A 14,474-nucleotide genomic window follows, 5' to 3' on the forward strand; every position below is an offset into this window, starting at 1 on the left:
GAATCCCGAGCCTCGGAGCTGCCGACAGACGGAACAGTCGAAGAACAGTGGTGTGGAATCAAGAATGCCTTTATCACGACGAGCCATGGTACTCTCGGTAAAGTTTGTGGAAGACGAAGTGAATGGATGTCGGATGAAACCTGGAGGATGATCGATGATCGGAGAAAGGCGAAAGTCGGAATTGAGCAGGCATGTACCGGGTCAGCCAAAGCAGCCGCCCGCTTACGATATGCGGAGCTGGAAAAGGCAGTTAAACGAGCTTGTAGACGAGACAAGAGAGCCTGGACAAACTCCTTAGCCGAAGAGGGAGAAAGAGCCGCCGCCAATGGAGATATCCGATTACTTTATGACATTTCTCGCCGCCTCAGTGGTGCAAGGATTAATGCAAGAATGCCGCTAAAAGACCGAGCAGGTCAGTTATTGACCGATCGAACAGATCAGCTCAAACGATGGACTGAGCACTTCGAACAACTCTTCCGAGTCACGAATAGCGATGGCCAACAGAATCTGCAGCTCGAAGCGCCAACAGTAAGTCGCATAAATGGCGTCAACTCGGAAGCGCCTTCGCTGGCTGAAATAGAAGCGGCAATCAAAAACATGAAATCCAACAAAGCACCTGGGATCGATTGCATTCCTGCTGAAATGCTGAAAACCGACCCTGCCCTATCAGCACAAATGTTGCACCGTCTTTTCGCTGACATCTGGGATACTGCAACATTCCCGGCCGACTGGATGCAGGGTATCCTCGTAAAGGTCCCGAAGAAAGGAGACCTGACAGAGTGCGGTAACTGGCGAGGCATAACGTTGATCTGTACAACCCTCAAAGTACTCTGCAAAGTGATTCTGAACAGGATCCAGGAGAAAATAGACGCTACACTCTGACGGCAACAAGCTGGATTCCGATCTCGACGATCATGTGTGGACCACATCACAACGCTACGAATCATACTGGAACAAATCAACGAATTCCAGGACTCTCTTCTGCTGGTGTTCGTTGATTTCGAAAAAGCATTCGACCGACTTAACCATGAAAACATCTGGGCGGCTCTAAGGCGACGAGGGTCCCAGAGAAACTAGTCCATCTCATCGAAGCACAGTATGAGGCATTTTCGTGCAAGGTCTTGCACGACGGTGTCTTGTCCGAACCAATCCCGGTAACTGCTGGAGTGAGACAAGGATGTATTCTATCACCGCTACTTTTTCTAATCGTAATGGATGAGATTCTGATTGGATCGATTGACTGTGCACCGAACCGAGGATTGCCGTGGAATCCTTCAACAATGGAGCAACTGAACGACCTTGACCGCCCAAACACAAACAGATATGCAGAGCAAACTCGACGACCTCACCGAAAGTTCCAAGGCAGCAGGTCTCAAAGTCAATGTCGGAAAGACCAAGTCGATAGAGATCAACACAGGAAATCCCTCCAGTTTCATGGTAGCTGGGCAACAAGTTGAGAAAGTGGAGTGCTTCCAGTATCTTGGTAGCCAGATTACGCCTGATGGTGGTACCAGAAAAGACATCGAAACACGGATCAGAAAGGCCCGATTTGCGTTTGCGAGTCTCCGAAACATCTGGCGGTCACGCCAGATCTCTCTACGAACAAAAATCCGAATCTTCAACTCAAACGTCAAATCCGTATTGCTGTACGGGTGCGAAACTTGGTGCACATATGCGGTAACGACGCGAAAACTGCAAGTATTTGTAAACCGCTGCCTGCGGAATATCATCCGCGCTTGGTGGCCTGGCAACTGGATCTCGAATGAGGAACTACATCGCCGGTGTCATCAAAAGGCGCTAGAAATCGAGATTCGGGAACGTAAGTGGAGATGGATTGGGCACACGCTGCGAAGAGATGAAAACGAGATTTGCAGAGAGGCACTAGATTGGAATCCAGAAGGTCATCGAAGAAGAGGCAGACCCAGAAATTCGTGGCGGCGAAGCCTAGCCACTGAAATCCGAACTTTCGACGAGAATCTTGACTGGGACCAGGTGAAGACGCTGGCTCCGGATCGTCAACAGTGGAGGTCTTTTACCACGGCCCTATGCACCGGAGGATCGGCGCGGGATCGTTAAGTAAGTAAGTACAGCCGAAAATTATCTACTGGATATTTACAGCTATTATAAGACTCAAAATCTCCTATGCCTCCTTAGTATGGTGGACCAAAACTATGCAAATAAAGGCTCAGAAAAAACTAGCGAAGCTTCAAAGACTAGCAACGCTAGCTATAACTGGCGCAAAGCGAAGCACACCGAAAGAGGCTCTAAATGCACTACTAAATATTCTGCCTCTTCATTAATTCATTGAGTTAGAGGCGGAACGTAGTGCCTTGAGACTCTCCAAACACAAAACGCTCTATGAAGGAGATCTTACAAGACACCTCAAAATCCTAAAGAAATTCAAATTAAACTCACTTATGGTGAAAAATGATGACTGAATGGGGCCCATTTTTAACCTAGACATACCATACAATGTAACTATCAATGATAGGGACGTGTGAAAGTCAGGTGGACCTGCGGTTCCTCCCAGATCGATCCTATTCTTCACTGATGGGTGAAAAATGGATAATAGAACTGGGGCAGGGGTCTTCGGACCTAGACTCAGGATCTCAATTCCTATGGGAAACTGGCCAACAGTATTCCAAGCTGAAATTCAAGCAATTCTAGAATGCACTTTAGCCTGTTTGAAAAGGGGATACAGGTACACAAGTATCTGCATGTTCTCTGACAGTCAGGCTGCTCTCCGAGCACTAAGTACGTTCACATGTTACTCCAAACTAGTTTGGGAGTGTATAGGGTAACGGACTTATTTTGGACCAGGTACCTATTTTGGACCACCCTGCAGCTTTTTTCCAATTTTCTCTCTTAAATCATGAAAATTATGAAAATTTTGATCAAATATAGGAAAAGCTACTTCTTATGGTTCTAATCATATCTAAGATTCCATTTAAATAAACTGATAAGAGAGAGAAAATTGAAAACAAAGTTTTGATTTTTAACGGTTGGGCCAAATCATGCCCATTTCAGGAGGACGTGTCATTATCAGAGTCAACTTCTAAGAAGTTTTCTGCCTAGCTGTGATAAATTTAACAACTACAAACATGTTCACAGCTATGATAAAACACTTGAAAACTAGTTTGCAAGCCCGAAGAACCAAAAAAACTTGTTTTGATAGCAATTTGACCCATGTCGAAAATAGGTCCTACATAATTCCTTAGGGACTTATTTTGGACCACCCAACATAACCTGAGTATTGAACTTGCTTTTAAAAGTTCATGAACGTAATAAAACGTTGTACAACGATATGAAAAGTATAATGCACACTATTTCAATTGTTTGATATACATAAAATTTGGAATTTTGACATTATTTTATTTAATCAACTCGCTAAAGCCCAAACCCGCCTTCAGACGGGGTTCACTTCAATCGGCATAAAACCAAGCCAATCATTGTTTTAACTTACTTTTCGTGCACTATGTTTTAAACTACGTTAAATTAATGGCAACTATTTGATAAGAAGTTGTCAAAAGCTACAGCAAGAAGCTTAAAAACAGGCACCATTTTTTATTAAGTCATTATTTCTTATGCTGCATGAAAAATTATTAACCGTTTGGTCAAAAAGTTTCAACCATACAGGGTTTATTTTCGAGAAAAAAAATTTGGTTATAGTGAACCTACATGTAATGCAGCTTCACTAGGTTAGGTTATGTATAAGACGAAATATAAACCCAGTCTAAAGTAGGGGTTGAGAAAAGAACGACAACAAATCGCAAATATGTAACAGATTTTAATATTTCTAACAGTTGAAATATCTCGGTTCATAGAAGAACAATTTTAACAAAAATATATTCAACCATACATAGCTATGAAAAAGTCTTAACATGATTCAAAACTTAAAAAAAAAATTAAAATTACAAGCGAAAAAGTACTAAAAATTAAGTTTTTCAGCCCCTTAGGTTATGCAATTTCTGAAAAAAAAAACTGTTTAAGAATTTACTCCAACGATATTTTTTTTCGTAGAACAAAAGTTATTTTAAAACTCAATTTTTGTGAATTTTCAAGCAAAAATTAATCTGGGTTTTAAATGATTTAAAAGATCGCATAATTCTCGTATATTTTATTCTTTTTTTTTATATTTATTTATGTATTCTACAGAACTGAAGCCAAACCAAATCCACTGAGGTTTTGGAAGTCAAAATGCATCAATTGATGTTGCGGAGTTGATGATGTCAGACTTATCATTGAATTGCCTCAAGGAGATTTGCGTTCTAAAAATTGACCCTAAAGATAAGTCAACCGGTCAGTAATTAAACACTGCAGAGCAAATTTCGTCGAGATTGCAGTGTGCTGTCGGAATTTTCAATACATTTGAAACATACTATATTAACTGAGGAATTTTTCTGTTTTTAATCTATTCTTATCAAAAACTACTGTTTAAAAGCATTAGAAGTTATTGAAAATTGAACAGAACAGGTTGTAGTAGGATCTATTAAACAAACAAGTGTACCTAAATAGAGGCTGGGGAGAAATTTAAAAAAGTGAGTTCAGGAATAAATTAACGTGAACAAACAAATCTTGATTACAAGAATACGAAGGGTAAAGATCAACTGAATTATTGTTATAATTGCGCATCAATCGCTGCGTAAGTATAGCGAAATTTAGAAAAAAACTGATTCAGGCTAAGGGTGGTCCAAAATAGGTCCAGAGGGTGGTCCAAAATAGAAACCTGGTGGTCCAAAATACCGACCAGAGCAATGATCAAAGAAACGAGTTTTTAGGCTTAAATCTTGTTACATTGCAACAAACGACGATATGTTTCGATAGAAAAAGCCTTGATCTTCGTAATGAACGGATAAAGCAGTCAAAAATTGTAACATATACTTTTTTATTTCAGAAAATAGCATAGCCACTTCCCAAAGCGGTCCAAAATAGGTCCGTTACCCTAGTTGCACTAAGAAACCTGGCCATAAGGAACAGAGTATCTTTATTCTGGGTACCAGGCCACTGCGGTATCTTAGGGAACGAAGAAGCAGACCAACTAGCTAGGGAAGGATCTCAGGGACTGCTGATTGGACCTGAACCTTTCTGCGGAGTATCGAGAAGTGCCTTGACTATGGAGCTCAAGAACTGGGAAAGTACCACTATTGTTCCAACTGGAAAACAGCAGAGGGAGCAACTCAGGCAAAAAGATTCATTGAGCCAAGCGCACGACTCTCCAAAAACATGTTGAACTTAAGTAAGCACGAGTTAAGTACTTACACAGGTCTCTTGACCGGACATTGTCCAACTAAACAGCATCTCAGAAGAATAAACATAATTCAAAACGATGACTGTCGGTTCTGCGGGCTCGAAAAAGAAACTGCAGAGCATCTTCTATGCAACTGCTGCGCCCTCCTAAATAGGAGAGAGCGAGTACTTGGGGCAAAGTTAATAAGCGCACAAGACATATGGTTGCATATCAGCCCTAAGAAGGTTATATCGTAAATCTTTGATATCATACCCGATTGGGATAAAATGCTTAGTCAGCAATCAACTGTCACTCCAATCAATAGTGCGGGTGAACCTGAAAGCATATAGTAACGCGGGGTAAATACCACAATAGATCAACTACTGGTCGCAGTGGGCTCTCCCCTACAAGGAAAAAAAAACTTTTAAAAAAATTAAACAAAATCTTGATATTTTTGAACGAACATTGATGCAAAAGTATTTGTTTCTCACGTAAATAACAAATGCTATTGATTGACTCCATCAAAACCGCGGGTAAATACGAAATTTCTCAAAACAAGTTGCAAATTTCAATTGCTGTTTTTTCAACTCAACAAAAACGCAAAAGGGACGGACTTGCTATGAGCTACAGTGTATGTATGTGGGTTGTCCAAAAATATGAGTAATTGTAAAAATAACAATTACAATTACAATAAAGTATGTTTCAGAATCAAAATCTTGGGGGCTTAAATCGTCCCTTGGCCTGCCAGAACGCCCCACGCCAAATTTCAGCTCATTTCTTTGACTCTAAGGGGTCGCGCCTGAATTTTTTTTTTTTAATTTTACACCATTTGTTCAAGCGAAACTGCTGAATCGACTTTTTTCTTTTTTTTTTCAAGAAGGCTAACACCAAGGGTTATTCTCTTATAAGGGTATATACGGACGATAGTATTGGCGATAAATTGGCCTCAGCCATAACCTCAAACTTTGATTTGCTGGCGGCCTCACCAGTGATGCTAGGTGCGTTTCTAAAATCAGTATTTGTTTGATTTCAACTAATTATAATATTTCTGAATTGATTAAATTTTTTAAATGTCAACAGCTTAACGTTTGAATTCATTATGAGGCGTCCCAAAATGGATGAAGATAAGCCATATTTTTCTAATGAATTTTCAAGGTGAATTTAAAACATCTAAAATATGTTTTCATATACTGCTTGATAGATTCAAAATTTGTTTCTATCTTCTAAACGAATGCCAAATCATTAACTGTTTCAAAAAAGTAATTTAATGAAAGCCCGTCTATGTTGACTTTGAAAATAATCTCCTGCATGCTCTGAGTATAATAAACAAATCCACATAATTCGCTACATCGTTTAAGTGTGCGATACAGGCAGTTGTTATTCCGTTCAGATAAATGTTGCTATCAATTTCTACGCATTTAATTGCATTTCATTTTTTCTAGAAATCTACGGGAATATTGCAAATTCTCAGTACTTATGAAAAGGTTTTTCAATAACAATGCAATTAAAAAATATAATCATATTCCAAATATCAATGCACTTGGCAGCCCTGAACGCCCAAAAAAATCAAAACACGAACACCGTGTATCGTTTTTCCACAGGGCGAATTTGTCGATATGAGTACCGAAAAAACGCGTTTATCGTGCGCCCTTCTCAAAAATCGATTCTCTTCTCCCATGGTTTGAGGTTAGGGCTGAGGCCTCCTGCTAAGGTGGTGTTCGTGTAAAACTGTCAAAATATCCTAATACACTGTTTTTGCCTCCAACTTTGAAATAAGCACATGCACTCACGTCTCGAACCTCTTTCTATTTAGTTTCAGTTCACTTTTTACGTCCTCACGAACTTCAAGCAGTTCAAGCAGTTCAAAAATCCGAAATTTCATATTTTTAAATTCATAAAAAAAAAGTCAGAGCGATCTTATCAAAGCACCTACAGCAGAAGATTTTTGTCTTATAGCATACAAAACAGAAATACTATTCCTGTTTATCATAACTTGCTGCTGATTCCATGCTTTTAAAATATTATTTAAAAACATTTCCACAAAGGATGGAACCAACATGCAGTTTAGTTGAAGACCATGTTGCAACTGACAAGTCTAGCACGTGCTCAGTGGTAGAAATTTTGACATTTTGAAAATTTTACCATGCAAAAATGTTTTCAAGATCTCTGGGCGTTGTATTTTTTACAGCACTGTTTCTATTTCAGCCGTATGTGATAAAAATATTCCTATTTTTGCATCACAGCATGCGAAACTACAACACATGTTGTAAAAAAACTTGAAGGCCACAGATCTTGAAAATGTTTTTACATGGCAAAATTTTCATAATGTGCACAAAGTGACAAAATTTCTACCACTTTTTCCCAACACCAGTAAACTCGCTCTTAGCAGAGACTCAAACGCACAAAAGATCAAGCGTTTGCTTTGGAAAGAAGTATCTCGCGGTTATTCAATTTCATTCATTGGATCATTTCTCGATAAGAAATGATTATGAGTGATTATGTTTTAATGATTCTAGTTTATTATCGTCAGAATAATAAGCGAATACCTGAAAACTAATAATTTTTATACTATTTTCATTTCTGAGTGTAGGATTTTACGACGACCAAGATGATTTGTAATTGGTTATTTATGATTCACTGAGAACATTCTGATTCCGGTCAAATTTTATCCAGTTTACAGCTTGTAGTTATAAGCTTCTCCAACATGTGATTCTCACTTTCTTCAAGAACAGAAACTTTGTACGTTTAGACTGAATACGCGTGATACTTTAATCCATGTAACGATTTTTTTAACGGACTTGTGTCCTTATTTAAGATGTCCCTTAATCCATGATTAACACGCACACACCTTTTAAAACAATGTAAACCTCGTGCAGCTTGACAAAGGCGTAACGAAGCAATTACGCCTTCCGTAGTTTAAAAATTACACTGTACCTTATAGAGTACAAATCACTGTCACTGTTTGTTCTCACCCTTTCTCCAACTAGATAAGCAATCCAATCGCTGCCACTGACGGGGTTGTGTCTTCCGCACAAAATCACTACCTACGACAAAATGAAATGCACCAGGACATGGTTAACCCCGGTTAGGCCCGAATCCACCAGAAGCCAGAACCATCTTCGTCGCAAGGGTTTTCCACAATCACGAATGTTTGTTTGACATGATAAACATTTATTCATTCTAATACATTGCTCACTCCCCCTTTTCCTCCCATCTAACTAACGGAGAGGCCTTCGACCTATAACAACAACACGTGAATCCTAAACGGAGGTAGATTCCTTTCGTTGATGTTGGGGACATCCAACTCGCGAACTCGTCCCGGAATCTATGTCGCATCCTTGAGCAGCAAACCCCCAGCCCCAGCAACCAAACGAGCTTTGGGGGAGCATGCAAACCGATTATGCTCGAACAGGAATGATGGATCCGCAAATTGGCGAAACCAATTTACGACAAACGGTCACAACGCCACAAAATAAAAGGAAGAAAAAAATGTGTGTGCTCGGTTTTGTTCCTTTCCCCAAAAAAAGAAAGATGTCACCAACGTTTTTGTCTGCCCCACCAAAGGAAACAAAACTCCGGCCTGAGGAGTGAAAAATTTACTGCTAACCCAATTCCGTCGATGTTGGGATAGGCGATCGAAACCGCTCTGGAAAATCTATGCTACACAGACAGTTTGCAGCTATCTAGGCGTTTTTCAAGGGCAAACAGTCATAGCTTCATAATTGGGTAGCAACCAAAAACAGTAGCATAGGCATTACCCCGAAAAATATAACAAACTTAAAAAAAACATTGAGAAGGCCGAACTTCGTTCGTTTGTTCTGCTGGTGGCTTTCGATTATTTTTTTTGGTTTGTTTTAGTTAGACCATTGCCGAAAGTGGGGAGGGGGTGACTTTTGCCAACTTCAGCTCCGGTTGCACGATTCACGGCGCGTGATCAATAAATGGAATTATGAGGAGATAAAAGTTCGTGCAATGGGTACCTACTCTTTTCGAAGGGTTTCTGACATACAGGTAAAAATAGAATTTGCAAAGCTGCCAAGCCTACAAAGATAAGATTTAAACATTTAGCGGGAGAAGGCACAGGCTAATTGCATTTGACGTTGAGGGCGTGGCACTGTAATTCGAATCAATTATCTACTCAAACGAACGGAGATAACCTAAGCAGTTCCACACTGGTCTTCTATCAAGCTTCGAGTTGAAGGTACATAAAAGTGGCAATTCAGTCGTTGAAACCGAATTTTGTCAAAAGTTCAAGGACTTTTTGACAAGAAATAATAAAACAAGATTCTTTGAGAAAACAATACCTATAGTTTCAAATAAAAAAAATCGAAAGGGTCTGTTAAAATCAACGGTTTTTTTCTGTTACATAAAGAAATCGACAATGATAAGTTTTTAAAGTAAATATTCCACATGGTAGCAATGGGTCCTATGAAGTTGTGCTCCTTTTACAACTTTTTAAGCATGTAGAAAAATTTGATTTTTTTTTATGAATTTCATCGCCGTAGCTCTTTGCATTTTCTCTCCTCACTTTCTAACACAATCATTACAATTTTGCTTCGAACTTCGTGGAATTCATCAAACACTCGTCATGTTTTGGTTGGTAATTTTGTATGAATCGGTCGACACTGTCCATGATGAGCATAATTTGCCGTTCTCTTGTCTGTCTCCATTTCAACTGAACATTTTTCTCCATTCTGACTGGATAAAACTAATGGCTTTTACTTTGAATTCAAACACTCTTATGTTTCAGAATTCATAAAGCAGAAATTCTACTCAATGTGAGCAAATGTAAAAAAAATAGTTTTCAATTTCCGAACAATCTGATACCCTTGGACCAAATTTGTTCAAAACTGACGAAGTTCTAACACAAAAACTGACGTAGTAGTAGTAACTGTTAAAGGTCAGGTGTTGATTCTATATCGAACAATTTTCAATTTCTGACAAATTAGACACGCTTGGACCCAATTCGTCCAATCAATAGAACCCGATTCAGGCTTCGAATTTCTGATAAATTCAGAATTGTACCTTGAGACAAGTTCTTAAACTGACGTGTTGTACTGACTGTTTTGATAATATTTCAGACGACTTGTAAACTGACTCAGTTTCATGCAAGTTTCAGACCAAATTTCTCTGACATAATTTCGGACGAGATTTCTGGCAATATTCAGAAAAAAATTTCTGACACAATCTTATTTTCACACAGTTTAGACTTGATTCTGACGATATTTCTGACACAAACCTAGTTTCTGACAATTCAGACTTGATTTTGGATAGATTTCCGAATCAAACTCAAGATCTTCAACAAACTTGTATTTTCTGACGAACTCAGACACCCTGGACCCAATCCGTCCAGTACTGAATCATTCTGACCAAAATAACTGACTTGCACTTTATTGTGCTCTGGCTTGAGGTAGGTAATTGCGCTTAATTTTGATCAACTCAACATTCTATCCGGTCGTGACGAGAATTTGTGAGACAATGGGTCCTAAGAAGTTGTGGTCCTTTTTCAACTTCTTTTAAGCATGTACAAAAATACTATTAAGGGTAAGTGAGCCCTATTTGGGCATGATTTGTTAAATGACTTTCCAATGAATAAATCATTGTTCTTTATCAGAGAAGTTAATTATTTTCGATCTGCATACTAGGCAAATGTATTGGAAATCACCTTTCTATATAAATGTACTCTATATCCTTTGATACAACTTTTCTATGCGAATCTATAATTCTTCATGTGAGAAAATGATTTTCGTATATTGTGTACCAGGGAGTTTAAAAAATCTACTTATGAGCTCATTAAGGAATCTCGCGCTAAGAAAAGGCCTTTTATAATGGCAAATTATACAATTATGAATACAAGAAAACTTTATCAAACTTTCCAATTGCCAATTTTTCATTTAATTGTTCTTGAATTTCAAGCTCTCATTCTAACTATATTTAATCTGAAACGGAAATGAAAATTCATCCCTTCGTATCGTATAGAAACAAGTTTGCATAAAAAATGCATGAATAAAGCGAAAACTTGTTTTTTTCCCTTTAATGACACATTATTTAAAATTATTAAAAACTATTTTTACGAAATAATAATAACATCACATTTATTTGTCATGTAAAAAATTTAAGAGCTGATTTTGACTGAGTCGGGAGTACTGAATAGAAATATACATTGAGTATCATTATATCAGTTCTTGCTTTTGTGATTAAAGACTAATATTTGAAAATAGGTGCTTATTCATATTAAAAATTTGCGTGTCTTTTTTTATAAAACTGTAAAATATTATAAAGATATTGAAAATAAAGCATTAAAATTAGGGAAAATTACCATAAAGTTAAAATCCTCTTTAAAAAATAAAAATGGAATGTAGCAGAATAGTTTTAAATCATCTATCAACTTTCTTGAAAACCAAGCGTAATTTTGACGTCTAAAAAAAATTATTATTATTATTATATCATTAAAGATATTTAACCGAAGTTCTAAGAAAAGCTTAAAAAGCTTTCTTTTAGATTTTTTTCCAGTTCTAGAAAAATTTAGGTATTTGACAAGATTTAAAAGAAATTTTAAACCAAAATAAATCTTAGATATTTTTGAAAGCAAACCTTTTCACAGTGTTGAACAAAGTTGTTTAATTGATAAAATTCTTCAATAAAAAAAACTTTAAAACGTCCTTTCGTAATGTCAGAAATAACTATATTATTTTCATTTTTTAGAAGATTAACTTCTAAAAATTGAACAATTTTTTTTTCTTAAGCATTGTATCTTTGAAACTAAAAATTCTGCCAAATCTTGACCCTTTATCTTATAAAGAATAGTGAAAATATTTGTTTTTTTTTCTAAATTTAAATCGATCACACAGATAAATTTAATGATATAAATACGTTTTCGATTTTCATAAGTATTTTAATTGATGGCTGATAATGAATGAAAAATCCTTATTAAAATCAAAATTCTTTTTTTTATTTATTATTCCTTTTTTTATCTTAAACCAAATTTTCGTTCCAAAATATTGATTTTGGCTTCATGATTTATCTTCGACTTTCCAGAAATTTTAAACTTTTTATCTATATATTTTGAAAAATACCGACAAGTGCAACCAAAGCTCTTTTTTCTATTAAATGATCCAAAATAAACATCTTAACCAAGAAAGTTGTTTATTTTGCATGCGGGAGGAAAATGATACACTTACCAAGAAATTCCTGTTTGGAATATAATAAGAGATTTACAAAGTTTTTGATTTTAAGGCTTTAATGATATACTTTAACGGACGAATAATTGGAACAAATTACTGTAGCCTTTCTATGTTATAGGTACATGTCCGTTTTTAATTTGTTACTGTTTGAAAAAGAAAATCAAAAATTGAATTTTATCAACCCTCTAAAAACCAACCCCGTTTTAGACTTACTTTTGAGTTTACTTAATTCAGCATGAAACCGGAGTCAATGATAATTTCTATTTACGTTTTGCGCAGCATCTTTCAAAATATGTTAATTTGAATATCTATATATATAAAAATGAATTTCTGTCTGTCTGTCTGTCTGTCTGTCTGTCTGTTCCCTATAGACTCAGAAACTACTGAACCGATTTGCGTGGAACGTGGGACGGGGAATATTTCTATGAAAATGAGGTACCCCTCTCTCCTCCCAGTGGGGTGATAGGAAGGGGGGAGGGGGGCTACATTACAATTTTTCATATAACTCGAAAACTAATCAAGATATTGGAACCAAATTTGGCATAGGAAGGTATTTGGATACGAAAAATATTTCTATGATTATTTGAGACCCCTCCCTCTTTAAAGTAGGGAGATGTAAAGGGGGGAGGGGCTCTCTCTTTAATTTTTACATAACTCAAAAACTAATCAAGCAAATGGAACCAAATTTGGCATGGGCGGATATTTGGGATCGTGATATGTTCTAATGATTGTTTGAGACCCCTTCCATCTTCCAGCGGAGAGAAAGAAAAGAGGGAGGAAAGTTTCATACAATTTTTATTGCATAACTCAATAACTACAACAGCAAATAGAATACAATTAGGCATGGAACGATATTTGGGTAAGAGAAATGCTTCTATGAAAATTTGGTATCCCTCACTCCTTCAAAGAGGTGGATGAAAAGAGGGAGAAGAGGTCTCCCTTACAATTTTCAGTATTATTAGAGAGCTGATCGAGAAAATTGAACCATATTTTACATGTGAGGGTGTTTTTTGGATTACGAGAAATGTTTTTATTATAAATTGAAGCCCCACCTTTTTTCAGTGGAAAGATATTAAGGGAGAAAGAGAGGCTTCCATACATTTTTTTTTGCATAACTCGAGAATTAATAGAGCAAATGAAATAAAATTTGGTAAGTATTTGATTACAAAAAATACTTTTATGAAAATTAAGTTCTCACCCCTCCATTCAATTGGAAGAACGGAATGGGGATATTACTTCCTTTCAAGGAGGTGAACCCAATACAATTTTGTTAGCATGTGTTCTCAATTTATGCTTACGAAGCCAAAAAATGGAATCAAATAAGGAATGGAAAGGTACTTGGTTACGAGATATGTTTCTACGATTGTTATAGACCCTTACGCTTTACAGTGTAGAGAGGAGAAGAAAGGTAGAAAGGTCGTAGCGTTCCAAGTCCCGAATGTGTGCCGTGACAGGCGCGAGTCTAGGATAAGCTGCTCTCGATTTGGCACACAACGGGCAGGAAAATCCGCGGGCCAAAAATCCTAGGGTTGCCAACCAAGGGGGATAAAGAAGACCGGACAACGGTCGGAGTAGACTGACCCCATCGACGGGGGGCTGTCGAGTAGAGTGCGTCCGACCCCACGGTTTGAAGTTACAAAGATAAGACAATACCTTCTGCATAGCGGATGCCGTGGGTGCGCCGCGTTCGTGTGTAGGATGCTCCACCTTCGGGGAGTATCCGAGTAGAGCGGTTCTCAACGACAGAAGCTGCGGAGATAAGACTTGACCTTCTTCGCAGTGGAAATCGTTGGGAAAGGGTTATTCCACGTTCGGGGAATACCCACGGGTAGAGTGGCTCTCGACGCCGGGCGAGCCATTCGAGTCGGTGTAGGATGACGTCTTCGTCGGGAATCATCCGAGTCGTTGCGTTAAGTCCCGCGCGTGTGCCGTGACAGGCGCGAGTCCAGGATAAGCTGCTCTCGATCTGGCACACGACGGGCAAGGTGGCAAACTTCGAACCCTGAAGATAATAGGTCGGGCTTCGAGTCGTTAGAGGAGAGGTCAGGCCTCAAACCTTCAGG

The 14,474-nt window shown here is 37.9% G+C and overlaps 1 protein-coding gene across 7 annotated transcripts in view; it reads right to left on the minus strand.

Annotated features, from left to right (window-relative positions):
• LOC129753273 (uncharacterized) overlaps nt 1-14,474 on the minus strand; it is a 60,854-nt gene that overhangs the window by 33,316 nt on the left and 13,064 nt on the right. The window contains exon 1 of one of the 7 annotated variants that reach the window (XM_055749099.1): nt 7,774-7,904. The exons of the other annotated variants lie outside the window; for them this stretch is intronic. The gene's annotated coding sequence lies outside the window, so the exon portion shown is untranslated. Of the gene's footprint in view, nt 1-7,773; nt 7,905-14,474 lie in introns of those variants that run through there. 7 annotated transcript variants of the gene reach the window in all.

This window comes from Uranotaenia lowii, chromosome 1 (assembly GCF_029784155.1).
Source record: "Uranotaenia lowii strain MFRU-FL chromosome 1, ASM2978415v1, whole genome shotgun sequence".
Lineage (NCBI taxonomy): Eukaryota > Metazoa > Arthropoda > Insecta > Diptera > Culicidae > Uranotaenia > Uranotaenia lowii.